Source organism: Lemur catta, chromosome 5 (assembly GCF_020740605.2).
Source record: "Lemur catta isolate mLemCat1 chromosome 5, mLemCat1.pri, whole genome shotgun sequence".
Classification (NCBI taxonomy): Eukaryota; Metazoa; Chordata; class Mammalia; order Primates; family Lemuridae; genus Lemur; species Lemur catta.
Genome location: NC_059132.1, coordinates 33783002 through 33810370, shown reverse-complemented (window position 1 = coordinate 33810370; position 27369 = coordinate 33783002). Strand labels below are relative to the sequence as shown.

Here is a 27369-nt window from a genome sequence, read left to right as displayed (position 1 = left end):
TCCATTTAATATCAGTGCACTTTACTCACGTTAACGTATGTATGTCATGCCTCAATAAAAAACAACGGGACCCTCTCCAATTTGCCACAGTCCCCACCACTCCCTATTGTATTCCTCTCTGACTCTACCTTTCTTTTGCATCATCTGCTTCATGCCTGCGATCACTATATGGTAGATAAATAAGCCTCTTCTAGTTTACTCATCCATAAAGTAGTATAATAATATTTCCTGCCTGATATGGCTATACTGAAGATAAACTATGATAACATATGTAAAGTTCTTAGCATAGTGCCTGGTGCATAGTAAGTGTTCCATAAATAGTAATGATTATTATTATTGCTCATGTAATATTTATATTATTAAAGCAGCTACATGAGCCTTCCTTCTCCTTAAAGCAAACCCCATCCTCCCCTTCCTCTTCCTCCCCTGCCTCCTCCGTGTCTCTGTTCCTCTCTGCCAGGGAAGGCCACGAGGTGGGATAGAGAGCAGCCTGCAGAGACAGCGCCTGCTCACAGAACTGAAACACCCCTGAGGACGGCCCCCAAAGCCCAGGGAAGCTTTGGTGGAAGTTGGGGTCCCAATCTGTTCCTACTTAAGGAGTCCTTGGAGATGCCAGGAGCTCTGCAGTTCCCAGATGTCTTCCTCCAAAGCTGCATCCTGCCTCGCTCAAGGACTCTCCCTGGCTCAGGGGCCCTGGACACAGCGGGGGAGCAGGAGGGCTTTTTGAGGGGTGCTGTGGGAGTCATGGGGACAAGGTAACCCTCACCTGGGCTCTCTGCTGGTCCAGGCTCTTTGTGGGGGGATGCCAGCTTCCCTTGTGTAGCAGCCCCAGCCCCAGCCCCATGCCCAGAGCCAGTGAGGTCAGCAGGAGATGATCCCAGGTGCTTTAGGGTGACCTCTTGCAAGGGTGCAACCAAGCTCTGGGCAGGACAGACAGCTGTCCACGACGGGTGTGTGGAGGGCAACAAAGACCCATGAGGGCCATGAGGTGGTCAGGGGAGCAGAGAGGAGAGGGGCTGGGGCTTAGGAGGCCAGGGCTGGGTCCTGTCTTGCCCTCTAAGTCACTGTGTGACTGCTGGTGAGTCCCTTCCCCTCTCTGAGTCTCTCTTTCCTAATAATAATAACAGTAGCAAATAGTAGCAGTAGTGAGGACGGCGATGACAGCAGGGGCGGAGCAGGCGCTGGTGGGGATGGCAGCTTGCAATGTAGTGATAAGGTGCACGGTGAGCCCTTTATGTCTATCACATCGTTTTATCCTTAAGGTAGGCCCCACTAGTATCTCCACTTCATGTATTTAGACAGCGGGGTCAGGGGGTCGAGAGCTTGTCGAAGGCTTCCCAGCTAAACGTGGCGCAGACGCAGGATCCCAACCCCGGCCTGCCTGACCCAGTCTGACACTGCGACCTAGGTCGTCTCATCTGCATTTGCGCCTGTGCAATGGGCAGGTAGCCTCGGGAGTCTTTAACTTTCCTTCCAGCGCTGGCCTTGCTGCCTCTGCGGGCCAGTCCCACGTTCGGGGAGGAACAGGGAGCGGCAACGACGCTGGGACCTGCCGCGTAGTGGGCACTTGCCTGTGCTCAGGGGCTACACCTGCTGTCTTGCTTGACCTTCACGACAGCCTCATGAAGTAGGTACTGTTACCACCACCCCATTTTACATGGCGAGAAACAGGCACAGAGAGACAGAAGTAAACATGCAAAGTGACACACAGATGGCAGATTTGAAACTGGGCCGTCTGGCTCTACAGTCCTTGATCTCGCAGGCTTTAGCAGCCCTGTGACGGGAGAGCGCCTATGGAGCTGGGTGAGGCCAGAGACTGTCCCCCAGTGTGGCTCCTTGTCAACACCCAAAGGGCTTGTCTGGACCAGGCCTTACTCACCACCCTCCCTCCCAGCCAAGGACTCAAAGCCAGGTCCCCACCCCGATACTGAGAGTTTCCATCTCAGCACCCCTCTACTGGACTGGAGGCCCAGGCTCCTGGGGTGACAAGCCAGTCCAGGGTCATGGGCAGTGGCCAGCTAACCCAGCTTCCCCTACCTGGGCCAGAGATGGTGGCGAGTCCCCCTGGTGTCCCTGCTGGGTCCCAGGCCACAGACATAAACACCTCTGATCTCTCAGCTTCAGCACCAGCAGCCACTGCAAACGTCTGCGGCCGATGGCTACACCCAGCAAGGTGGCTGCCAGCAGCAGTGCCTCCCTTTCTGGCTTGGGGCTCAATGAGGGGGAAGGTGGGGTGGGGAGGGGCAGGGGAGCAGGGCTGGCCACCACAGTAATGTGATTGGCAGAACAGTGCTCTCTGCCAAAAGCAACATGGGTGGCAGGCATTTCTCTATGCCCCCGGCTTCCTCCTGGGCCGCTGTTCACACGAGCATGAGGCTCCTGATTCTATCAGCGACGCCCTGGCTTTAGCCTGGTTACCTGGAAGTTCTTTTGTGCTGAGGACTCTCTGTACGACTGGCTGGCATAGAGAGTGGCCCTGGGAAGGTGGGGAAAGGGTGGCCACAACGCATGCAAGCCCAGAAAGGAGGCTTCCAGTGAAACAGCTCACGTGGGTGTGAAGGACGAGGAGACCAGGCAGGAGTGGGTGGAGGACAGCCTGGCCAGACAGCTGCAACCTGGCCTCCTCCAGGAAGGCTCTCTGGACTGCAGGTAAAAAGGTATAACAGAGTCGCCCACCCACATCATCTTTTGGCCTTGTGACACTCCTTGCTTGTTCCCTTATAAAGTGCCAGATCCCTTTCTCTCCGTTCACAGGGAACGGGAGGAAAACACATTGTTTTCTGCTGAGCAGCCCGTCCCTCCTCCAGGTCCCCGGGGAAGGAGCTCGATCCAGGCCAACAGCTCTCCCGGGTACTGTGACCCTCCCCTTTGTGTGCGACGTGTTTTACTTCCAACGTTTCAGGTGTAAGGAACTCACCCCCGACTATTTTTTTCACTCTTACGTGAATTGATGTTTTGCTGATCCCAACAACCAGTAGAACCCCGCTGCCACGAACGTATTCTTTAGTCAACCTAGCGACTTCCCTCACTTCCCAGCCTCTTGCTTTTTAAAATGTGGGTTAAGTCGGGCGCTGTATGAATACTTTCTTGCTGCACAAAGCCAGCCCAGGGACCACGAGGGCCGGCAATGCCTGCGGGGGACTTCTGGGTGGCAGTGGGAGGCCCTTGGAGGTGGGGGCGTGTTTGCGCCCGCGCCCCTCCCCCAAGTGCCGCAGGCTGCAGAACGCTCCCCTGACTTCAACGTTACGAACTCTCCACGACCCAGTGTGTGTCTGCTTCTAGCAGCGACCTCCCCACCCTGCAATCTCGTAACCAAGTCCACCGGGCGGCCCCTCGCACTTCCCTTACCCAGCGAGTGCCGTGTGTCGGGGACTAGGGATACGGAGGTCAGAGACACCTGGATTCTGTGCTCAAGAAGGGAGAGAGGATCGTGTGCACTCAGGAAGGTTAGGTCACTTCGTCCGGGTCACACAGCCAGGAAGACGTGGGGCATGGATTCAAAGTCGGGCCTATTTGTGTCTAAAGCCCAAGTTCTTCCTGCGGGGAGTTTATGGCCTACTGGAAGGGATGTAACTAAACAACCAAAGAAAACACAATGATACGTTCTACAGCAGCAGCCTCTCTGAAGGGCTCTAGGGACACAGAGGAGGGAGCAATGAATTTCCATGGTGGTGCAAGTTACACTGGGGATGTTTCCAGGGAAAGGGGAGGTGACATCTGAGCAGGGTCTTCCATTCTCTAGGCTAAGCAATTAGGCAATTCCTGCTGCTAGCATTGCGTCTAAGAGTCACGATGCCCGAGTGAGGCATGCTGGGGTTATTCACGCACAAACCGCCTGAGCAGGAAGCACACGTCCGGTAGTGAGGTCCCTGTTCCTGAAGTTAACCAGAAAGATATTAAAAAGTTACCAGTCAAGGATACTGGGGAAAGCTTATAGCGCTGGGCGGGGCCATGGAGTTCTGTGGTTCCTTCTAACGGGAAGATCCCACAAGCGTCACCATTCTCGGGTTAGGAGGGACGGCAGCCCCACTGAGGGTGAAGCCCCAGGGAGCCCAACAGCCTTGGACCCCACTGGACTCAATGCAGCAAACAGCTCTGTGCACTGGCCCACCAGGCCTTGTGCACTGGTCACCTCATCAGCCCCTTGCGGCAGCCCGAGGCTACAGGTGGGCAAACTGAGGCACAGAGAGGGCCCCACCCCCGTGAGTGGCTGACACTGTCTGGTCTCCCCACGTCCAAGCACAGTGCTCCTGGCGCTGCAGCTCCCTCTGAGGGCAGACGGAGTACAGGGGCAGGAGGTGGGCATGGCCGGGGTCCTCACAACCACCTGTGACACAGTCTATGGTCTGTCTGCAGATGAGCCCACCGAGGGCCAGAGAGGGGAGGTCACTTGCCCGAGGTCACCCAGCAGAGCCAGGTTTGAACTTGAAACTTCATGCTCGCTCCAGTGCACCACGTGGCCACTCCACTTCCTGTGTGCTTTCTTGTTTTAGCCTCACCTCAGTGCAGGACCCCCAGAGACAGGGAAGAGGCACCAACGGCACCACGTCCAAGCCCATCCGACCCCCAGCCTCCCTGCCCCAGATGTCCACACGGCCGCCCTTAGTGCGCTAGTGGTTTCACCTGGGCATTTCCTGCGGCTGCAGCTCCTCTCTGGGAAATATAAATGTCCCTGGGACATTCATCTCGCCCCACTGCCTCCCGGCGAGACACCCTGCCCTCTGGGCTTGGTCTGGGTGAGTTGACCCAACAACACTCCCAGATGGACAAGCACTGGCTGAGTGCCACCTGGGAGGCATGGCCCGTGCTGGGCACCTGGGGGTGGCTGGGGAGTTACTCACAGGATGCTCTCGCCTCCAACACGCCAGATGGGGCTTGGGAACCTGGGGCTGGGGTGGGCAGCAGATGATGGCAGCCTCAGCTCCCGGCTCTGCATCCCCGAGACAAGCAGGATGAGGAGCAGGGGCAGGGCAGGGGATGCGGATCCATGGCACCCGGGGGGGCCCATGCTCAGACCTCTGCACGGCTGGTCAGAGGCTCTGGGCCCCTCACCATGGGCACCCAGGGCACGAGGGGGACAGAAAAGGGAGCAGGAGTCCCAGGCCACACCTGAGCTCCAGGCAGAGCAGCCCCACTGCAGTGTCTGTGGGTGCGAGTGGCTCCTTCTGCCCAGCCAGACACCGGACCCTGGGAGGCTGCTCCCAAGAGCCAGGCTGAGCTGGACAGAACCCACCTGGTCCAACTGCCTAGTTTGCAAGGGAGGAAACTGAGGCCCAGAGAGAGAAGGGGAAGAGTGCCTACTGGCTGCCAAGCCCCACACAAGGTCCTGTATAGACATCCCTCATTTGTGGGATAGGAACCACCCCTACTTTGCACATGGAGAAACTGAGGCTGGAAAAGCAGCAAGATCCACCCAAGATCACAGAGCTCAGATGGAGACAGCAGTGGCAGGATTCGAACCCAGCACCCAGGTACCTTGTTTGGTGCACTCCGACCAGTTCACAGAGCTTTGTTCTCTGTGGTCACTACAGTGTCTACTGACTCGTGCAGCTGGCATCAGAGTGGGAATGCAGATTGGTTGGCTCTGAGTCCCAGCAATGTGAGAACCTCTCGTATTCGGGATGGGGAAGCTTACTTCCCCCATCCCTGAGCTGGCCGGGGAGGAAGAAGTGTGGGGAGTCGGCAAGAAGAGGCATCTACCGCCAACCCCTCACCTCTCCAGGGGTCCCAGCCAAACAGGGGCAATGGGCTCAGGTTTCTTGGCCCTTCCCACCTTCCTGCGGGATGACCCAGGGTAGCCAGAGACTCAGGAGTGTCTCATCCCAGATAGAAAGTTGAGTGACGATCAGGGGGAGCGGGGCCTCCCCCGTGGTCCTCAGAGTGCCCAGGAAGGGCTTGTCCCTTTTAGGGACACAAAGACAGGAATGACCCAGGAAGGAAGACTTTTCCCCTCACTCTTTGCACATTGTTGTTGGGAGGGGCCCTGGTGGCCCCAGCACCCACCTGTCCAGTAACAGCCAGTTGCACACCTACTGTCTTGTGACCTTCCTGCCTGAGACAGCCTTAAAGGCTAATACTCTGGCGCCCCGTGTTCCCCGAGTCCCGCACGTACTTGTTCTGGGAAAGAGCTTGGGCTCAAAACCACTGGCTCTTTCTGTAAGATAACCACCTGGGAGTTGCAGACTGGAGTTCGCTAAGGCCAAGAGTTAACGGGCATCTCTTGGAGGGTGACGCATCAGAGATTTTAAGAAGGGTGTTGCCCTTTTGGAAAGTGATGTAAAATATTCTTCGAGTCTATTTGAGAAGCTAAATGTCATGAATGAACTTGTAGCCCACTCAGAATCGGCTTCAAATAAGTAATGATGGTGCCATGGGTTGAACTGTGTCCTCCCAAAAAGATATGCTAAAGTCCTAAAGCCTAGTAGCTCAGGATGTGATCACATTTGGAAACAGTTAAAATGAGGCCATTAGAGTGGGCCCTAGCCCAAAACAGCTTACTGTCTTTATGAAAAGGGGAAATTTGGACACAGACGCCCACAGGGAAGACGAAGTGAAGGCAGGGACTGCAGTGATGCACCTACGCTCCAAGGAATGCCAAAGACAGCGAGCAAACCACCAGAGGCTTGGGGAGAAGCCCCTGACATCTTGGTCTTGGACTTCTACTCCCCAGCACTGTGAGACAACAAATTGCTGTTATTTTAAGCCACTGAGTTATGGTCCTGTGTTACAGCAGCCCTGGCCAACCAACACGGACGGCAATTTCCCGGTGCTTGTGCCATGGAGAGAGACTGACATGGTGCCAGCAGAAAGGAGCCTGGGGTCCTCAAAGTTTGAGGCCATTGTTCCCACTGGGGACCACCAGGAGAACAAGACCCACCGAGCAGTGGTTGGTGTTCCAGGCCCTGAGCTGGGCATATCGTATTTTCTCCTCCTTTTAATCCTTCCAACATCCTCAAAAGGGAGGGCTTATTACTCCCAATCTAAAGAATATGGAACTGAGGTGGGGCACTTAAAGAGCTTGCGCAGGAGTGCACGGCCAGGGCCTGTGCCCAGCGGAGGGCAGATCTGCAGCTGGGCTGGCACTGCACCCTGCACCTTCCCATGCTGAGACACGCGGAGTAGCTTCCTGCGCTGACAAGCCACTACCCAAGGTTTGGAGTGCGTTGATGCAACCCCTTTGCTCCATCCCCTGTGGTCAGACACTGGGGCAGTCTGGCCAGAGGGAGGGCTCACATTTTCCTTGGTTCTCTTATTGAGGAAAACAGGATTGCAGGGAAAAGTTCAAACTCTCAAACAGGATAAGCTGTATAAGAATCTTCAATTACTTTCAAAGTCCTCATTTGTGCAAATTTTACCTTTTACTAAGTGCTTTCTCATGCATGGCGCCCCCAGCGCAGCGCTGAGATGGGAATTACCGAGCACGTTCTAAGGAGGGATGAGTTAGTTGCTTTGCAAACTGGTGTTAGTTACAACCGCCTGACACAGTGCTTTACTCTAAAGGGGTTTCCACGAGGGACGTTTCGGTGGTTGTTCTGCCACAGACCTGGAGTAAAACATTTTCCGTAAACGCTTTATGACTTGACACCTTCTCTCAGTTTTTCTCTCTGATGTTCCTGTTAGCAAGACAGTGATGGGATTTCTCGACCCCCTTACTGAGCAGGTGACTCTGGCTGCTCCGTCGCTGGATCAGCTGGGCAGTTGCAGGGGGACCAGGCCCCGGGAGGCCCCTCTGCTTTGGTCACTGAGCAAGGAGGCTCCAGGGACGGCAGTTCAGGGTTGAGGGTCTGTCCCCACATGCCCCATGCCCAGGGCTCAGCCCAGGCCTGGCCCTGAAGGGGTGCCGCTGAATGAGCGATAGACAGCGAGCAAGTGGCCTTGACCCCAGACTCGGGCACAGAGACGAAGCCCATCTGGAGCAGTAGACACTGCTCCCTCCGCTCACACTGCATTCTGCTAAAAACCTGGGCACCGGAGCCAGGTGGCCTGGTTCACATCCCAGCTAGGGTGAGTAACTTAACACTGCGCTTCAGTTTCTCCTTCTGCAAAGTGGGCACGATGGCCATATCTATCTCATTGATCTCACAGGGTTGTTGTGAGGACCAAATGATTACTGTCTTTAAAGTGCTTAGAACAGGCCTGGCACACAGCAGCCACTGTATTGAGTGATTGCTATGGTTATTATTATTGCTATTACTATGAATTCATTCAGTCAACATGGGTCGAGGGCTGTATGTGTGGAGCCCGATGGACCAGGTTCAAATCCCAGCTTTGCTCCTTCCTGGCAACCCTGGGCATTTGACGCAACCACCTGTGCCTTGGTTGCCTCTTCTGTGAAATGGGGATAACAAAGCAACACGTCACCGGCTGGTGGTCAGGATAGGAGGCGTGTGAAAATGCCCGGCTCGCAGTAGTGCTTAGTGCCCCCTGGGTATTACCGTTACCGCTATCTGTGCAGCTGTGATGCCTACTGGCGGTCAGGGCAGGCCCTCCACAGGTGCCCTGGGAGAAACGTGGGGTCACCTTGGACAGAAACCCTTCCAAGGCTGAAAGGTCACCATGTGGGGCCTGGGTGCCCCCTGCTGTGTCCTCTCTGGATTCTCCCTGCCCAGCCTCCAACACCCCAGACCTAAAACTGTGACCCAGTCTTCCCCAGGTGCATGCCACCCCCAGTCCTTGCCTGGCTGCAGAGGGCTGTTTCTCAAACATTCGTCAGATTGCTGGAACCCCTCAATAGCTTCATGACTGCACAGATCACAGTTCAAACCCTTGCAGGGGCCTTCTGCCTACATTGCCTACCTTGGGCCCTGCTCAGCCCTCCCCAGCCCCACTGCAGACAGCGGTCTCCTTTGCTCTATTCATAAGGGAACACTAGGGTGAACAAAAGCATAATGACTGCACATAGAAGGTGCTCAATAAACACTTGTAAATAAATAAGCAGGTAGCCAGGCCCTGGTTTCAAGCATCCTTTAGAGAGAAGATAATGCATCTTTGTTGTTATATAATAAAACAGGTTGAACTCCACAGTGAAAATTCCACTATGTGGTTGTCAACCATGGGCATGAGAAATTTTTGTCAACCCATCTCAGGAGGAGGAGAGGGGAGATGTCACCTCCTCCCCGCCGTGGATGGCTCATAGAGGGCTCTCCTCAGCCTCCTTCCTCACCCACGCCTGTCAAAAGCTGCTGGGTTTAGACGCCCATGTTTCTGCTCCATATTATCGATCATTTATTATTCAAGAGATGGCATTAAATAAATATGTGAGCAATTATGTAATGTGTTTGGAAACAATCTGGGTGGTTCCAAAGTGCTTGGGTGAGCAACCAAACTTCAGCAAAGCAAGAGGTCTGGGTGATCTCTGAGGGGGGAGAGGCACGTGGCCATTCTGCGTGTCTGCTCCCTCCCCAACTCGGGCCGTGGTTACTCATCCTCCTTGCACAGGTAGGCACAGGGGTAGCAGGAAGCCAGCTTTGTGTGCACAGTTAGAATCTCAGAGTTGCATCCTGGCTGCGAAGTTTCTTCTCTCTGGGTCTCAGTCTTTTCATCTGTGAAAAGGGCTAACACCACCTACTGGGAAAGTCAGCTGAGACACTAACTCTGAGCTCTGGCTCAGAGGACATCCTTGCAAAATGTCAGCTGGGTCTGATGCTGAAAGATGAGCAGTGCAAGCCCTGGTCTGTGACACGGTGAAAATGGTGGGTGCATGGGGCATGGACTCCAGGGTTCACGTACCACCATCATGCAAGGTGGATTGAACGAGGCCATAATAGAGGCCCAAAGAGAGGACTCGGGGGGCACGGAGGAAGACGTGGTTAATCCCAACAGGGGCCAGAGAAATCCCACAGAACTGCCACATACACTGGCTCTGGAAGGCTGAGTGGCATTTCGACCCCAGAGAGAGGGCTGCCCCATTAACTAATATGCATTAGGTGCCTAGCAGGTTTATTCATTCAACAAGCATTTAATGAGCACCTACTATGTTCTAGCTAGTCTGTTAAGCACTTTACATGGATTATCTTTGCTTGATCTTTGTAAGATGCCATTGTTGCCCCTATTTTACAGATGAGGGAATTTCACTCAGAGGGGCTTCCCTAGCTGCAGAACTGGTATTTGAATCTGGGCCTGAGTCCAGCTCCAAGCTCTTAATAACCACTAAACATGCCACTGCCACCCAGAGCTGGCCTGTGTTCTCTCTCTGTTGGCCCTTAGCACATACCCTGGCAAGTCCACCTGACCACCATACCTCTGAGGCTTCCTGGGCAACCTGGGGCCTGGCCCAGAGGGTAGAAGAATGAACCAGGACCAGGTGAGGTGGCCTTTCACGAGGGGGCAGTCTGTCCTCCCAGGGCGGAGGCCGTGCCAGGTCTTCCCGGGCTCCCCAGTGCCAGCGCGGGGCCAGGACAGACCTGGGACTGGTAACTGTCCACTGTGTGATGTGACACCGTCTTCCTCCACGTTCCACGCCACACTCCATATTCAAATGCAAAAGGGATTCCAGGGAACTTTCCCCAACCAGCCCAATGTTGCATAAATGATACATGTGCCCTCAACAGGGTGGCAGAGGGGAGGGAGCTGCTCTCAAACACTGCGCTCCTGCTCGGTTGACCCTCCATTAGCAACACCTCCCCCAGGCCCAGCCAACAGCTGTCTTCCCAGACTGCCCCCCCAAACAAGGCCCCAGGCCCCAACTCACCCCTCCACGTTTTCTGGTTAAATGAGAGGTTCCAGGCTTTGGAAAATGGGGCCCATGTCTTGCTGGCTCTGGGGACTGGGTGATGACGTTCAGCTCTGGAAAAGGGGAAAGATGGCATTGGTTAGGAGTGGAGAACCTGATAGCGAGGAGCAAGGGAGGGAGGAGTAGGGAAGGGAGCAGCGGTGTGGAGTATCTCTGATGTGCTGGCTCTGGGCTAGAGCCGGGTCCACAGGGACTCAGCCCCTGCCCTCTGCATTGAGACCTGCCTGGGTGGGCTTTGCCTCTCCCAGGCCTGGAGCCTACCTCAGAGGCGCAAGTCCACCTGCTGGCAGGGGTCAAGATGGGGTCGCCCTGTCTGTGGCCTGTGAGGGCAGAGGGGTGTGGCAGAGTGGTCACAGTGTATGCTCTGGAGAGACAGAGGCCTCTGCTTGTGCAAATGGCTTCACCATTCTGAGCCTTCTTTCCCCATCTGGAGGACAGAGATAAGAGCACCTATTTCTCAGGATTTTTGTAAGGGATAACTACAATATAATATGTATAAGTGTCTTGGCTCTTAGAAGCGCTCAATAAACAGCAACAAAAGTCAACTGGACACTACATGTCTCTTCATCCGGCTCCTTTAAATTTATCTATCTATCCGTTTACTCATTTATTTGTAACTTTCTTTTTAAAGACAGTTATCCATTCAAAGGAAGTTGCAAAGAAATGCACAGAGAGGTCCCATGCACCTTCCCCCGGCCTCCCCCAGGGTTGGCGTCTCGCGCAGCTGGGAGTGCACCATCAAAACCAGAACGTGACCTGCAATCCTCGGAGCTCACTCAGATTTCACCAGTTTAACACGCATTTGTGTGTGTGTGTGCGTCACGTATGTGTGTGCAGCTCTATAAAATTTTATCTGTAGTTTTGTGCAGCCACCGCCACCAAGATACAGACCTGTCCCACCACCACAGGCTTCTGGGGCTACCTGTCCGGTCGCACCCCAGCCTCCTCCCCAGCCCTGGCAACCACTAACCTGTTCTCTGTCTCTACAGGATTGTTCTTTCAAGGATGTTACATAAATGGAATCAGACAGTGTGTCACCTTTTGGGATTGATGTGACCTTTTTGTAGTCAGCAGGACGCTCTGGAGACCGATCCAGGTGGCCTGGAGTTCGGTAGAACTCCACACAAGGATGCCCCGTGCTTTGTTTAAGCAGTGACCCCTTAAAGGAAGGACAATTGAGTTACTTCCATTTGGGGGCTATTGTGAATAAAGACGCCATAAACATTCATGTAAGGCTTTTTGTGTGAACATAAGTTTTCATCTATCTGGGATAAATGCCCAAGAGTACAATTGCTGGATTGTATGGCAGCTGCATTCTTTTTTTTTTTTTTTTTTTTTTTGAGACAGAGTCTCACTCTGTTGCCCAGGCTAGAATGAGTGCTGTGGCATCAGCCTAGTTCACAGCAACCTCAAACTCCTGGGCTCAAGTGATCCTCCTGCCTCAGCCTCCCAAGCAGCTGGGACTACAGGCGTGCGCCACCATGCCCGGCTAATTTTTTCTATATATAATTTTAGTTGTTCATATAATTTATTTCTATTTGTAGTAGAGACGGGGTCTCACTATTGCTTAGGCTGGTCTCGAACTCCTGAGCTCAAACAATCTGCCTGCCTTGGCCTCCCAGAGTGCTAGGATTACAGGCGTGAGCCACTGCGCCTGGCCTGCATTTTTTTTAAAGAAAAAAATGACTATGCCATTTTACATTCCCATCAGCAACGTATGGTAGTCCAGTTTCTCTGCATCCTCATCAGCATTTGGTGTTTTATATCTTCTGCTTTAGCCATCCTGGTAGGTCTGTTGAGTTTTGAGAGTTTTATATATGCCAGATACCTGTACTTTGTTAGATTTTGTGGCTTGCAAATATTTTCCCCCAGTCTATATAGCTTGTCTTTGTATCCTCTTTACATGGCATGTTTTGCAGAGTGCAAGCTTTTAATTTTTGTGAAGTCTAATTTATCTTTTTTTTTCTTTTATGGATTGTGCTTTTGGTGTCCAGCCTAAGAACTCTTTGCTTAGCCCTAGATCCTAAAGATTCTCTTCTTACTTTTTTCTAAAAATTATATAGTTTTACATGTTACATTTAAGTCCATTGTCCATATTGAGCTAATTGTATATAAGGTGTGAGCCTTATTATTTTGCCTATTGATGTCCAATTGCACCAGCACCATTTGTTGAAAAGGTTTCCATTTTTCCTCACTTGAATTGCTTTTGTACCTTTGTTAAAAATAGGTTGGGCATATTCGTGTGGGTTTATTTCTGGGCCATCTATTCATTTCATTGATCCATGTGTCATCTCACAATACTACAGTCTTCATTTCAATACAATATATCTTGAAGTCAGGCAAACTGATTCTTATTACTTTGTTCTTTCTCACAATTGTTCTAGCTCCTTTGCCTTTCCATATAAATTTTAGAATAATCTTTTTTTGTCTCCACAAATTTTGCTGGAGTTTTGATAGAAATTACAGGGAACTGACATCTTTGCTATGTTGAATCTTTCAATCCATGAACACAGTATGTCTCTTCATTTATTTAGACCTTTTTTCATTTATTTCATCAGTGTTTTATAATTTTCAGCACACTTTTTGTTAAATTTACACATATTTCATTTTTTGAGTGAGTGTAATTGACATTGTATTTTTAAATTTTGATGTCTGCATGTTCATTGCTAGTATATAAAAATGCAATAGATTTTTTTTTTTTTTTTTTTTTTGAGACAGAGTGTCACTTTGTTGCCCGGGCTAGAGTGAGTGCCGTGGCATCAGCCTAGCTCACAGCAACCTCAAACTCCTGGGCTTAAGCGATCCTACTGCCTCAGCCTCCCGAGTAGCTGGGACTACAGGCATGCGCCACCATGCCCGGCTAATTTTTTCTATATATATTTTTAGTTGTCCAGATAGTTTATTTCTATTTTTAGTAGAGATGGGGTCTCGCTCAGGCTGGTCTCGAACTCCTGACCTCGAGCGATCCACCCGCCTCGGCCTCCCAGAGGGCTAGGATTACAGGCGTGAGCCACCGTGCCCGGCCTAAAAATGCAATAGATTTTTATATGTTTATCTTATATGCTGTGACTTTCCTAGACTCACTTGTTAGTTCTAGGAGGTTATTTGTTTGTTTGTTTTATTTTTAGATTCCTTGGGATTTTTATGTAGATGATCAAGTCATCTGCAAACAGGGAGAATTTTATTTCTTCCTTGGCAATCTGTATGTCTTTTCCTTTTTTTTCTTTTCTTGTCTTATTGCACTGGCTATAACTTCTAGCACTATGTTGAATATAAGTGGTGAGACCTGACATCCTTGCCTTGTTCTCAATCTCAGTCTTTAACTATTAATTATGTGATCTCTAGTTGTTTTTTATAGTGCTCCTTATCAGGTTGAGGAAGTTCCCCTCTATTCCTGTTTTTCTCAGCATTTTATCATGAATGGGTGTTGAATTTGCTTTTTCTACATTGATGGATATGATAATGCGATTTTTCTTCTTTAGCCTATTAATATGAATTGTATTGATCGATATTTAAATGTTGAACCAACCTTGCATCCCAGGAATAAAACCCACTTGATCACAATCCATAATACTTTTTACATATTGCTGAATTCCATTTGCTAATGTTTTGTTAAAGATTTTCACATCTATATTCATCATGGATGTTAGTCCGTTTTTTTAAATACTGTCTTTGGTTTTGATATCAGGATAATACTAGCTTCATAAAATAATTTGGAAAGTGTTCCTTCCTCTTCTGTTTACTGGAAGACACCATATAGTATTTATGTTAATTTTTCAAACATTTGGTAAAATTCTCCAGTGAAACTTATAGGTCCTGAGGATTCCTTTTTAGGGAATTTTAAAATTACAAATTCAATTTCCTTAACAATTATAGGGCTATTAAAATTACCTATTTCATACTGGGTGAGTCATGGTAGTTTGTGTTTTTAGAGGAATTGGTCCATCTCATCTAGGTTGTCAAATTTATGTGTGAAGTGTTGTTCATAGTATTCCTTTTCATATTGATGTCTGCAGGGTCTGTAGTGATATTCCCATGTAATTTCTGATTTTGGTTATTTGTGTTTTCTCTCTCTCTCTGGTTAGTCTTACTAGAATTTTATCAATGTTACTGATCTTTTCAAAGAATCATCTGCATGTTTCATGTATTTTCTCTTTCATTTTTCTGCTTCAATTTTATTGATTTCTGCTAGTATCATTATTTTCTTCCTTCTATTTGATTTGGGTTTATATTGCTCTTAATTTTTATAGGTTCTCAAGGTAGGAGCTTAGATTATTGATTTGAGACCTCTTCTCTTTGCCACTTATGCATAATGCTATAAATTTCCCTCCCAGCATTGTTTTAGCTATGTCCCACAAATTATAATATGTTGTATTTTCATTTTCATTCAATTCAATATATTTTTAAATTTACATTTAGATGTTCCTTGTGACCTATGGGTTATTTAGATGTGCATTGTTTAGTTTCCAAGTGATTGTATATTTTCCTGTTATCTATCTTGTTACTGATTTTTAGTTTGATTCCACTGTGTTCAGAAAAAATACTCTTGATGATTTTAATTCTTCTAATTTTGCTGAGGTTTGCTTTATGATCCAGATATGTTCTATCTTAGTATACATTCTGTGAACACTTGAAAAAATGTATATTCTGCTGCTATTGAGTGGAGTGTTCCATAAATGTTGATTAGATTTTGTTGGTTCATGGTGTTGTTGTTGAGTTCTTCCATATTCTTGCTGATATTCCGTCTAGTTGTTCTGTCAATTATTGAGAAATGGGTGTTGAAATCTCCAGCTATAATTACGGTCAATCCTATCCATTTTGCTTCATGTATTTTACAGCTCCGTTGTTTGGTGCACACACATTTAGGACTGTTATGTCTTCCTGATTAACTGACCCTTTTATCATTATATCATATCCTTCTCTGTCTCTAGTAATTTACTTTGCTCTGAAATTGACTTTATCTGATAGTAATATAGTTACTCCTATTTTCTTTTGATTAATGTTTGCATGATATATTTTTCTATCCTTTTATTTCAGTTTGCTTATATTGTTATATTTGAAGTGAGTTTCTTGCAGATAGCATGTAGTTGATCATGTTTTTCAATCCACTCTGTAAATCTTTGTCTTTGAAGTGGTGTATTTGGAACATTGACATTTAATGTAATTATTGATATATTGAGGTTTAAGTCTGCCATTTTATTTTTTGTTTTCTATTTATTCCTTCTATATATATTTAAAACCACATTAGACAGTGTTATAATTTTTGCTTCAACTTTCAAACATAATTTAGAAAACTCAAGAAGAGAAGGAAAGTCTATTGCATTTACCTACATTTTTGCTCACTACATTCTTTTTTCCTTTCTTGATGTTCCAAAATTCCTCTTTTAAAAATTTTTCTCCTTTCTGTTTGGAGAACAATAGCCATTCTTTTAGGGTAAGTCTTCTGGCAACAAATTCTCTAGGTTTTCCTTAATCTGACAATGTCTTGATTTTCCCTTTATTTCTGAAGAATATTTTTGCTGGATATAGGATTCTTGGTTAATAGCTCTTTTGGGGGGTTAATAGTTCTTTTCTTTTAGTATTTGAAAAATGTGCCACTTCCTCCTGACTGTCATGGTTTCTGATGAGAAATCTGCTGTCATTCAAATTGTTTCCCCCCATAGGTGAAGTGTGGTTTCTCTTTCACTGCTTGCAAGATTTTTATTTTGTTTTTAGTTTTCAGAAGTTTAACTATTTATTTGTCACGGTGTGGATTTCCTTGAGTTTATTCTCTTTGGGATTTACTCAGCTTCCTGAATCTGTAGGTTTGTGGGGCTTTTTCCCCCCAAATTTGGGAAGTATCCAGCTATTATTTCTTCAGGTACCTTTTTGGCCCCACCCTCTCTCTCCTCTCCTTGCAGGAGTCCAATGACATGAGTGTTAAATCTTTTGTTATAACCCCAAGGCTCTGTTCATTTTGTTTTCCAGTCTGTTACCTCTTTGTTATTCTGTTAGGTAATTTCTGTTGTTCTATATTCCAGTGCAATGATCCTTTCCTCTGTCCACTCCAGTCTGCTGTTGATCCCTGGTAGGCCCCTGGCTGAAGCCATAACATAAAATTTTAAAAGCTCAATGGATGTGCTTAATAATAGCAGACTAATTTGGGACCTGATCTTGGACTTCCAGCCAAGCCACCCACTCTGTGGTGCTTTGTTACGGCAGCCTGAGCAGACAATACACTGTCACTTGCTGAGTTTGGGTGTAGCATTGAAGAAAAATATCTACAATTATCTAAAAAGGCTATTAAAATACTCCTCCTTTTTCTAAAAATGTATCTATGTGAGGCTGGATTTTCTTCATATACATCAACTAAAACATCATCTCACAACAGACTGAATGCAGATGAGAATCCAGCTGTCTTGGTTCATTAGAGAGATTTGTAAAAATCTCTCTGTACTCTTCTGACTAATTTTTTTGGAAAATACAGTTATTTTTCATAAACTGTCATTTATATTATCATAATAAGTTTATTATTGTTATTTTTAAGTGAATTAAGAAGTAGATACTATTAAAATCTCAAACTTTCTAGTATGGTAAATATGGAGAGAGATAACCCACATAACCAATGCTCTTTGGAGGTCCTGAATAGTTTTTAGGGGCAAAAAGCATGTGAGACAGAAAGTTTGAGAATGGCTGATTTAGGTTAGTGTTTCCTAAACCTCAGTCAATCAAATATGGCTGTCATGAAGGTTACTATGTCTCCTTTTATATTCCTATCCTTTGATAGTAATGAATGTTACTATATCTCCTTTTACATGTTCCTATCTCTTCTCATATTTTTTTTCTTAACCTACTTGATTTAAACTTAAACACATTTATCTTAAAAAGAAAATTTTATCACTACTATCAGTGGAAAACCAGTGCCACTCACCACAAATGAAAGATGACCACAACAGAGAAATGCAAGGAAATCAACAGGATGACCTCATGTTCGGTAGATCTTATTGCCTGCCTAGGGCCCTGAGCCCACGGTCTGCTCTCTGCTCAGAGTTTAGCTAATATTTGGGGGAGTGTGTATTATTAAGATATACTCATTCCAGTCAGAACCTTTTGCCTTGATGTGTCTTGGAAGACTGAAAAAGAACTGAAAACAAACTAGTTTTTCCACCATGTGATGAGCTCTCATTTAATACCACCTAATATTCTCTTAGGTACCATCAAGTGTACATGACCCACACTTGGGGAAGCTCAGATTTAATAGCACCAAGATGAAGAGGTCGGTGGAGAAGGCTCCCTTCACAAACCATGCTTCTGTCTCTTCGAAGAGGGGCACGGGTCCCACCTGTGCTCACAAGCCCAGATCACTGACCTCGGCAGCTGAGCCCCAGCAAAGCCTCAGCCAAGCCCATGAGATGATGCTCTTTGCAGCCCTCCTCCAAATCAAGTCAGCTAGTCCTGCAGACACCTCACCTCAATGATTCCACCCCCTCCTGCAGAATCCATCTTCCCTCCTGTGCTCCTTTTCCAGGTGAACGGCACTGTGGCCAAGAATGTTCCCAGCAACATTGTTTGAAAGAACCAAACTCTGGAAACAACCCGCATGTCCACCTGCAGAAGAATGAGTCAAGAAACTGCAATATCTTCCTGCCATGGAATATTATACAGCAGTGAAAACGCATGCACATAGCCATTGCAATCACACGGATGAGTCTGAGAAACACAATGTTGCCCTCAAGAAGCAAGTCTCAGAAGGTTACATCCTGTATGGTGCCATTTTGAAGGAGGAAGACAAAAGCAAAGCTAAACAATATGTGGTGTAAGCATACGCGCTCTTGAGATAAAGCTGTCTTTAAAAAAAGCAAGGAAACGGTCATTTCCTCTGGGAGATGCAGGGGCTTGGGATGGGACAGAAATATGCAAATTACTGATGACATTCTAGTCCTTGGGTTGGGTGGTAGGTTCATGATAGACACTGTATTACTAAGCCCACACATATGTTACATAATTTCTTTTGTATGTATCGAATATGATGATAAAAAAACATAAGGGAAAAAATATACAGTTTCTAACCCAGTAATTTAACTTTTTAGGAGCCAATTCTAATGGCAGTCATTGGAAATACAAATAATATTTAATCATAAAGATATTCACTATGGTGTTGTCATTGTCATTTTAAATAATGGCAATAATTTGGATACAACCTAAATGTCTAATCCCAGGGGATTAGTTATGTAAATTACTGAGCAGCCATAGGATGGGATATTATACATTTATCAAAAAATCATGTTTTCGGATAATTTTTAATGACCCAGGAGAATATCTTAATAATCTCAAGTGAAAAATGCAGAGTAGAGGACTGAAGTAAAATAGGATCTCAATTTATATGACCCCAGCAAGAACCTTGCCATGTTTATGGTATTAAAAAAAAAAGGATATAATGGTGAAAGAGCGTGTTCCCCAAATGTGAACATTGATGGGGTTATGATTTGGGGTTCTTTCATAAAATGTCTCCATTTCCCCCTTTTCTACAGCAAACATGCACACAGGACGACATGTTAGCGCATGGGCACATGGCGCCAGAGGCCAGCTTGGCAGGGGGCTCCCTGGGTGTTGAACTCTCTTCTACACCCACCTCCCGGCACCTCCACTGCCCCCTCCTGTCAAGTGACTCCCCAGTTGCCCCCAGAGCTAGCTTCACTGTCCGATCAGCCCCCATCAGCCTGACCCCAGCGGGCTGAGACACCCTCTCCCCACACCCCTTCCCTCCCAGCCCTCAGGCTCCCTGCCGGACCCTCTCACCCACCTTAGCGAGACCCCTCCTTCCCTGGGGCCCAGCCCACTCACCCCCTCTGTCCAGGGTCAGAACAGAGAAAGGGGCTGGATCCAGGGCTTTGCCTGGCCTGCCCAGCCATCAGCCTCCCCGCCTGGCCGGGGCTGCTCAGCCCCCACGTGAGGGCATGAGGCAGCTGCACCTTGGACAGCTGCGTTCCGGACCCTGATTCAGGGCACGCCCGGAATTCTCCCTTCTGGGGTCCCTGCCTTCCACGGCTTCCCCTTCTTAGAGATAGAAATTAGGTCCCCAAAGTCCCCCTACCATGTCTTTTCCCTCTCCTTCTGAGAGGCCACCAACGTATCAAATCGATGAGGTATGGTCTATTGATCTCACTGCCCCCATTTTACAAATGGGTAGACCGAGGCTCTTAGAGGAAACCCACGTATCGAAGGGTGCACAGCTAACAGCAGTGAAGGCAAGCTTTGACCCCAGACTGTAGGGCTCCGAAGGCCAACAGATCAATCTGCCCCACAGTCCAGATCTGCTCCCCCCATCAGTGAGTGCTGTGCGCATGCACGATGCCTTCTTAGAGTCAAAAATAGACCCCGAGGCTCAGTTCTGCTGTGCCATCTGCCACACGCCAACTCAGAGGCAGGAATGTTGGCTTGCTGCAGAGATGGCGCTCCAGCAGCCGGAACCGAGCGGCGAGCAGCCCCTGTGTCCTCCCAGACTTCCCGGCTGGGGCCGGTCTGGCACGGGGAGAGCAGAGCTGCTCACGTCACAGGTGGGGGCAGAGGGGCTGGGGTGGGCACAGCTCTTGGTGGATGGGAGGGAAGAGCAATAGGCGGCGAGTCAGCAGCTCTGGGGCCCAGAACTGATTGTCACAGCGACTCACAGCCTCGGGCAAGTCCTCTCTTCTCTCTGGGCCTCAGCTTCCCCACTACAAGGGCTTGGAGCGTGAGTCTTTTCAGGCCCGATCAGGTCTATTCTATGGTGGTAAGGCACGGGGAGCTGCCTGCACATTCCTGGTCGTTTGGGATTTGACAACAGCCAACAGGGAGAAAGAGGATTCTTAGAGAGGAACTGGCTGGCCCAAGGTCAGACCACTTCTAACAACCACAACGTCAACTGTGGTAATACTCCCACCCATAGGACTTGGGTGGCTCAGATTTCCCAACACACTCTCATACCCACGACTGCATTCACCGTCGCCGTTTCACAGACGAGGAAACAGGCCCAGAGAAGGAGAGACAGTTGTCCAAGGCCACACAGCCGGCCCTTATCAGGGAGGACAGACCTTCGTTCCCATGCATCTGCTCCTTGAAACTTCTGAATGTTAGTCCCCGGGGACGCTGCAGGTAGGACTTTCCAAGCCCCTGTCCAGGGAAGCTGAAGCCCCTTGTGAGGAAAAACCATCCTGTGCAAAAGTGGGAGGGAATCTCCACAGGGAATCTCTCAGTTTAGACACTTGCTGAATGTTTCCTGTGCTACAAAAATACTCGCTGGGCACCCCAGCTGGAGGGTTTGCCCAACGCCCCCCACATGTCTGATACCCACTTCTGTGGCAGCTGGGAGGAGCACTGGATGAGGAGTCTAGTCTTGGTACTGCCCCCTCAGCTGTGTGTCCTGGGACAAGTCCCTCTCTGTAAAGGAGGGAGTCGGATGAGGCGGCTCTCAGGCTCCTCCATGCTCTGGGCACTGCCCGCCCTGTCACCACAGAGGCCTGTCATTTCTCACTAATCTTTCTTCTGCCATGAACACTGTGTGGCCAGGCCCCTGCTGGTCCAGCTGGCAGCTGTCTCCCGACACCCGGCACTCAGTCGGACCACGCCACTGCTTACGGACTGGTGGCGGGGTCCTAAGCAGCAGATCCCAAAGGCGGCCATTCTGCATCATGCAGCGAGTGCTGGGAAAGAGCCCTCCAGACAGCTCAGTACACACCAGGGACCACGCTCCAAGCTCAGGCAAACTAGCCCAGTCATCCTCACAGGGTACTGAGAGTGGGTGCAGACATGCTCCTGTCGCCCCACCCATAATTCTCCAAATCTGACCACCGCGGGGCACGCTGGGTCGATGTCACACACAGCGTCTGCGTCTGTGCCCGAGCACTGTCTTTGGTGGGCAGATTCCACTCCCCCCACCCAGCAGCCCTCACCGATGACTGACGGGTGTCGGGAGTCGGGGTGTAAATGTCCCCGCTCCCTTGCCCATTGGGTGGGAAAACCATGAGCTGTGGGTTCCACACTGGCTCCCAGAGCCCCACAGCGCGACTGAGCCCCAGTGGCCATGGCGCTAACTAACCTGCCGGGCAACTGCTCCTCCCTCTCCCGTCCACTGCCCCAGACCCGACCGCCTTCCTGTGCCTCAAGGATAGAGTCCTCATCTGACAGTCCGCTTCCGCGAGAACCCGGACTAAGGCAGGAAGCCACTAATATTATTAATATTCTCATTTTAGTGGGAAGGAAGCCAATGCTAAGAGAGCGGAAATGACTTTCCCAGGGTGACACGGAAACCCAGGCCTGTTTAACCTCCCAGGTTTTATTTCAGTCATTACAAGAAGACAAGACCAAGAGTGAGACTGAGAGTCTGTGAGAGAAGAGCCATGGAGGAGCATTAACTCATTCATTCGTTCAGAGGCTTTTTATCAAAATCGATTCCTTGTCAGTCCCTGGACTGGGTGTTGAGGGTGCCAAGTGCCCTGCCCTGGAGTTGTGGGGATCGGTTCCAATCACGCACCAGCTGTGTGACGTGGGCGAGTGACTCGACCTCGCCTGTGAATCAAGCTTTGTCGCTGCCAAGTGGAGGATCACGGTGGTGCCCACCACTCGGGCTCTTCGAGAGTAAACAAGCTCACACAGACGAATAAGCGCTCAATATGTGTTAGTGTGAGATGATGGGGATGCCAGTGTCCAACACTGGAAAGTGGCATGTGGCGGCGACACTATCATTTGTAGCACGTCTTATTATGCAGCCCAGCCCGTGATGAAATAAATGAGTTACAGAGGAGTTTAAAGTTTGCATTGTCCCTACTTTTCCTTCCTTCCTCCCTCTCCCCTTCTCTTTTTTCTTCCTTCCTTACTTCCTTTTTCCACCCACCTGAATGCCCTGCACTCTGCACCTTGCCAGGCCCTGGGCTGGGCACCAGAGCACACAGGTGACAGAGACCTGCCTTCAGAGAGCTCTCGGGACCTGGGCGACGTGGACATGTGGACAGCACAGCACAGGGGAGGGGGACCACTATGGAGGGGCACCTGATTTTACCCAGGGATGCTGGAGTTCAGGAGAAGAAGCCACATGGCTCAGAGAGGTTAAGTCACCTGCTTAAGGCCACCCAGTAAGAAAATGGTCTGACTCCAAATCCCAAACGGTTTCTAATATCCTGCTGTGAGGTCACATTCTCTTAAGAGCCCCAAGGAACCAATAATGCAAGCAGCTTCTATCACGAGACAGCCCTGGGAGCGCAGCCCGAGGGGTGTTGTACGGCGGCTGGCATAGCAGCAGAGCCTCTGGAGTCTCAGCAGAAAGAGCAACCGAAGAGCTGAGAATAAGGCAGCGATACATGTTTCCTGCAAAGGGAGGGTGATGAGACATACGAACTTTTTCTGAAACTTCAGTAAATACAAAGGTGACAGAACACTTTACTGAAGAATCAGGACCACATTGGGACATAGGTCATTTTACCTTGCTGCGAAATACTGTGTTATTTTCAGTCTCCTCAAGATTAACTTAACTATATAACAAATTTCAATTTATCCCCTTTGATTTAGGTTTATATTTAACACAGAAATAAACTGGACCCCAATTTTATAGACTAGCCTTCCCCCCACCCTGCAGAGAGCACATATTTTTTTCTACGTGATACTTTTTAAAAAGGATCTAGTGCGATCTGAGGTACAGATCTCTTATCTTTTGGCATCAAACACTTCTCCCTTCCAGAAGGACACATTCTCAGTGCTCCCATGACAGGCAGCAAGACTTGGGGTTCTGAGACACAGCGGTCATCTCGCAGGAACCCCGTCGGGACGCAATGCATCCATCCCAGCATCCCCAGTCACCCGGGTGCCCGCTTCACACACTCCTCTGATGATGGCAGGGGTCAGTGTCACCCCAGGGACTTCAGAATGAGTTGCAGAAGAGTTTTAAATAGTAGGAAAGCCATGCTGGGTGGGGTCATGGTGAAAACGAAGGGGAAACATTCCCAGTTGTTCCGGGAGAGAAGGGAGCTGCTGTGCAAGTCGCCAAGGCCTGGCAGCAAAGCGAGTGCTCGGACCGGGAGGTCACTGGCGGGACACGGCCCGGCCTGCTGTTCCCTCAGCTGGACAGTGCTGTCTGGCTCTTCCCAACTTCCGTTAAGCAAGTCTGAGGCTCAGACAGGACTGAGGTAGGTGGGAGTGTGTGTGGAACCTCACTCTTGCTTCTGTGGATTTCTTTCTGGCCTGGGCAAGTGCTTTATTAGGAGAACTCTAGCCAGAGACAGCAGACGTGCAAAATCACCCAAATGACTAGGCAAATATTTCCTATGGCCTCCTTCCCCCAACACACACCCTCCCGGAGCGCAGCCCTGATTTTTAATTAGCTCTCTGGACAGTCAGAGCACTTGATGGAAGAACAATTAGTGAATTCAGTCGGCAAGGAGGAAAGACACAGCCCGCAGTGAAGCAGGTAGTGTGGTTTCGGATCAGGCCAGGCTGTGGTGAACAGCTGTGCCGATTTTCAGCTCATACCACGGGCACAGGGGAGATAGGGCCAAAGGTGCCAACCTCAGCAGCTCAGGCGGGGATCTGTGACCACCACTGCTGCTGCTTGTAAAATGCCATCCTTAGTACAGCTCCTTTCTCCATAATACTCAGTAACACACATGCACCTTCCACCGCTCTGCTTCAGCAAAATTTTGCGTAAAAAAATATTTTTCCAGACTGGGATAGGGCTTGTGAAATGAAAAAAAAAAAAAAAAAAAAAAGGAGAAGAAATATTTTGCTATAAACACATTTTTTTTGCTAACTTGTATTTAGAAATAGATTTTTCTTTCTATTTAGAAATCAGATTTCAAATCTCTAGCTCAGCAACTGGTCATAACTGGACACGATTATGTTTCATACAAGAAAAGAATAAAATGTATCATATTTACCTGTTTTGCTCTGTCTCCAATTCTAAAAGCTAACTGGGTCCAGCAGTAAAGGGGAGCTTTGAGGGCTGGTGCAGAGCCACAGCTGGGGGTGTCCTGGCCCTGTCACCTCAGGCATGTCTCAGTTTCCCCACCTGTGAAAAGGGGACGCTAGCCTCTGCCTGAGCTGCTGGAAGCAGGACACGAGGTCTGGTCTGGGCTGGGCCAGCTCTCTAGGGCTCTCTGCAAATGGAATTTGTGAACATTAATGTCGCTTTTGAACAATGCCAAAGGTTGCCTAAGGAATGCAGCCATGCTTATCATGGGGCCCGGTTTGGGCTTTCTGTAACATTGATTTTGAACAATGTCATAGTTGCATAAGGAACCTCGCTGTGCCTTCCTGGGGCCCAGTTTTGGCTTCCTAGAGCTCGCCTGCAGCAGCACTTCTGCAGCCGGAGAGGAAACACCCTTCCCACGGCCCCGCCTCGGTGCCGGTTGGTGACTCACAGCATTGGCAAGGGGCGTGGGCGAGAAACCACTTAGGCATCACCATGGAATCTGACAGATTTGCCCCTGTGGAGCTGCTCTGGAAAGAAAGAGAGGCCCCTTCTCCTCCCGCAAGGTGAGGGGGTGCAGAGAGAACAGCTTTCATCAGCCGAACCCCCTCGCCCCCAATGTGGCTGGAAGCCAGCCTTGGAGAAGGTGGCAGGGTCCTGCCTTCTGCCCAGAGTGGGTGCTGGCCTGGCTCCCGGGGTGGGAGGCAAATCCCACCTTGTGGGTGCTTCCCCCTTTCCCCTAAGAACAGGTTCAAAGACTGCTCGATATGTAACATGAGACAAGCAGCGCAGACTCCCATCGGTGAGCACTGTGTGCTGGGCTGGCAGCACCACGTGCTTCTTCCATGTGCTTTGCTTCGTTATGTCCTCAGAGCAACCTGTTCTCACACTCACTGCACCATGAAGAAACTGAGGCTGGAACTAGCTGTGGTCACACAGCTGTCCTAAGGCAGAGCTGGGGCTCCAAACGCGCCGCACTCCCTGTGCTTCGTTCGACGTGCGTTGGGACATCCCCAGACGCAGGTCTGTGGGCACCTGAGAAGCAGGTGAGCAGGACGACAAGCAGGACACACAGCTGCAGGGCCGCACGCAGCGCGGGGCAGAAGCGCTCATTTTAGGCAGCTGCTAGTTTAGAGGACTTCCTGTGTGTTGTCTCGTTTACTCTGCACAACAGTTCTGTGAAGCAGGTGCTAATATTAGCTCCATTTCACAGGTGAGAATGCAGAGGTTAGTTGCTTCCCAAGGGGACCCAGCTGCTCTGCCCTCCGTGACCTCCAGCCTCCAGTTCCCCATCCGTGCAATGGGGATACGTTACAATCACACCCTCAGCTTATGTCAGGGTTAAATGAGGTAACATAAGGGAAATGCTTTAGAAACTGCAAAATGCCACCGGAATTCTACAGAGTATTATTATTTACTAAAATAGCTTAGTGGGGAGAATGCAAGTGAGTCTGAGAATGACAAAGTTCTGGATTCAATCCTAGATTTCTGCAGAGTGTTTAAGTCGTGTTCTTTCCCGAACTGAAGTGCCTGAAGGCAGGGCCCATGTCTGGTTTGCCTCAGTTTTCCCAGTGTCCAGTTCCATGCTTGGCACAGAGAGGGCCCTTGAGAAATCCAGGCTGAACTATTCAGAATTAATCCAGAACTGGGGAGGAGGGTGGAGAGGAAGAAACATAGAATTCAGGCTGCAGGTGGCTGAGAGGTGGGCGATGGAAAATTGACCTTCCAACTGGGAACACTTCTGGGAATGACAAGGACCCCTTTAACTGTCTTGATAAACGGGACTGTTCTGGGCCAACGGTGACATATAGTCATGCTATTTCATGCTAGTTAATCTGACCCCTACATTGCAGGGGAGACTGAGGCTGAGAGGAGCACAGAACTGGGGCGGAACCCAGGGCTCCCTGCTTCCCAACAGGCCTCTCCGGGAAGAGCTGGGACGGCAGCCGAGTGGGCGCAGCTTGCTTGGGAGGGGCCTGCAGCTCTCTGGAAGGAGTCGGTGTTACGGAGATAATCCAAAGTTTCTCTTGGGCAAATACCAACACTTCTGGGTTGGTTACTAAGGGCCTGAGCGGTTGCTAAGCAGCCCTGTGACCTCACGAAGGGCCATTGTTTGGTGTTCAATAGGCATCCTTGAGTGACACCCCCCAACTCCCAAATCCCAGGGGCCCCTGGGGTTCTGTGAAAAGAAGTGAGAGATTATAATGAGCAGGCGCGGCAGACAGACCTCGTTTGTGTTCTGGGGTGTAGCAGGGGCGGGGGCAGGGCTGCCGCCTTTCAGAGCGAAGCACGGGAAGGCTTGAGTGCCCGGCACGAGGCCGGCAGCGCCTGTACGGAACAGAAATACCCCAGCAGCAAAGAATGAACCCCATGTACAGCACTTGACCCTTTATAATCCACCTGGACACACGTCACCTCACCTTGTTTTCAAACAGCCATACGTGGTGGGGGCCATCAAAGGAAACTGAGGCCCAAAGAGGAGAGACAGCTTGCTAAGGCCTCCCAGAAATGTCTCCATTTCTAGGCGTGGAAGGCAGGACAAGGGCTGGGCAAATGCTCAGAGCCTGTAAATATGTTGGGTCCCACGGCCAAGGGGGATTACGGCTAGGGATGGAACCAAGTTTGCTAATCAGCTGACTGCACTACAGGCAGATTACCCTGGGTGATCCGGGGGCCAATGTCATCACAAGGGCCTTTAAAAGCAGAAAAGGCAGGCAGAAGAGAA

At 49.5% G+C, this 27369-nt stretch overlaps 1 protein-coding gene across 1 annotated transcript in view; it reads right to left on the bottom strand.

The window, feature by feature from the left end:
• The window catches only part of ATP2B2 (ATPase plasma membrane Ca2+ transporting 2), a 209170-nt gene extending 198384 nt beyond the window's left edge, over positions 1 to 10786 (bottom strand). Inside the window, exon 1 of the mRNA XM_045551474.1 lies at positions 10691 to 10786. The gene's annotated coding sequence lies outside the window, so the exon portion shown is untranslated. The remainder of the gene's footprint in view (positions 1 to 10690) is intronic.
• Between the last annotated feature and the right edge of the window lie 16583 nt (positions 10787 to 27369).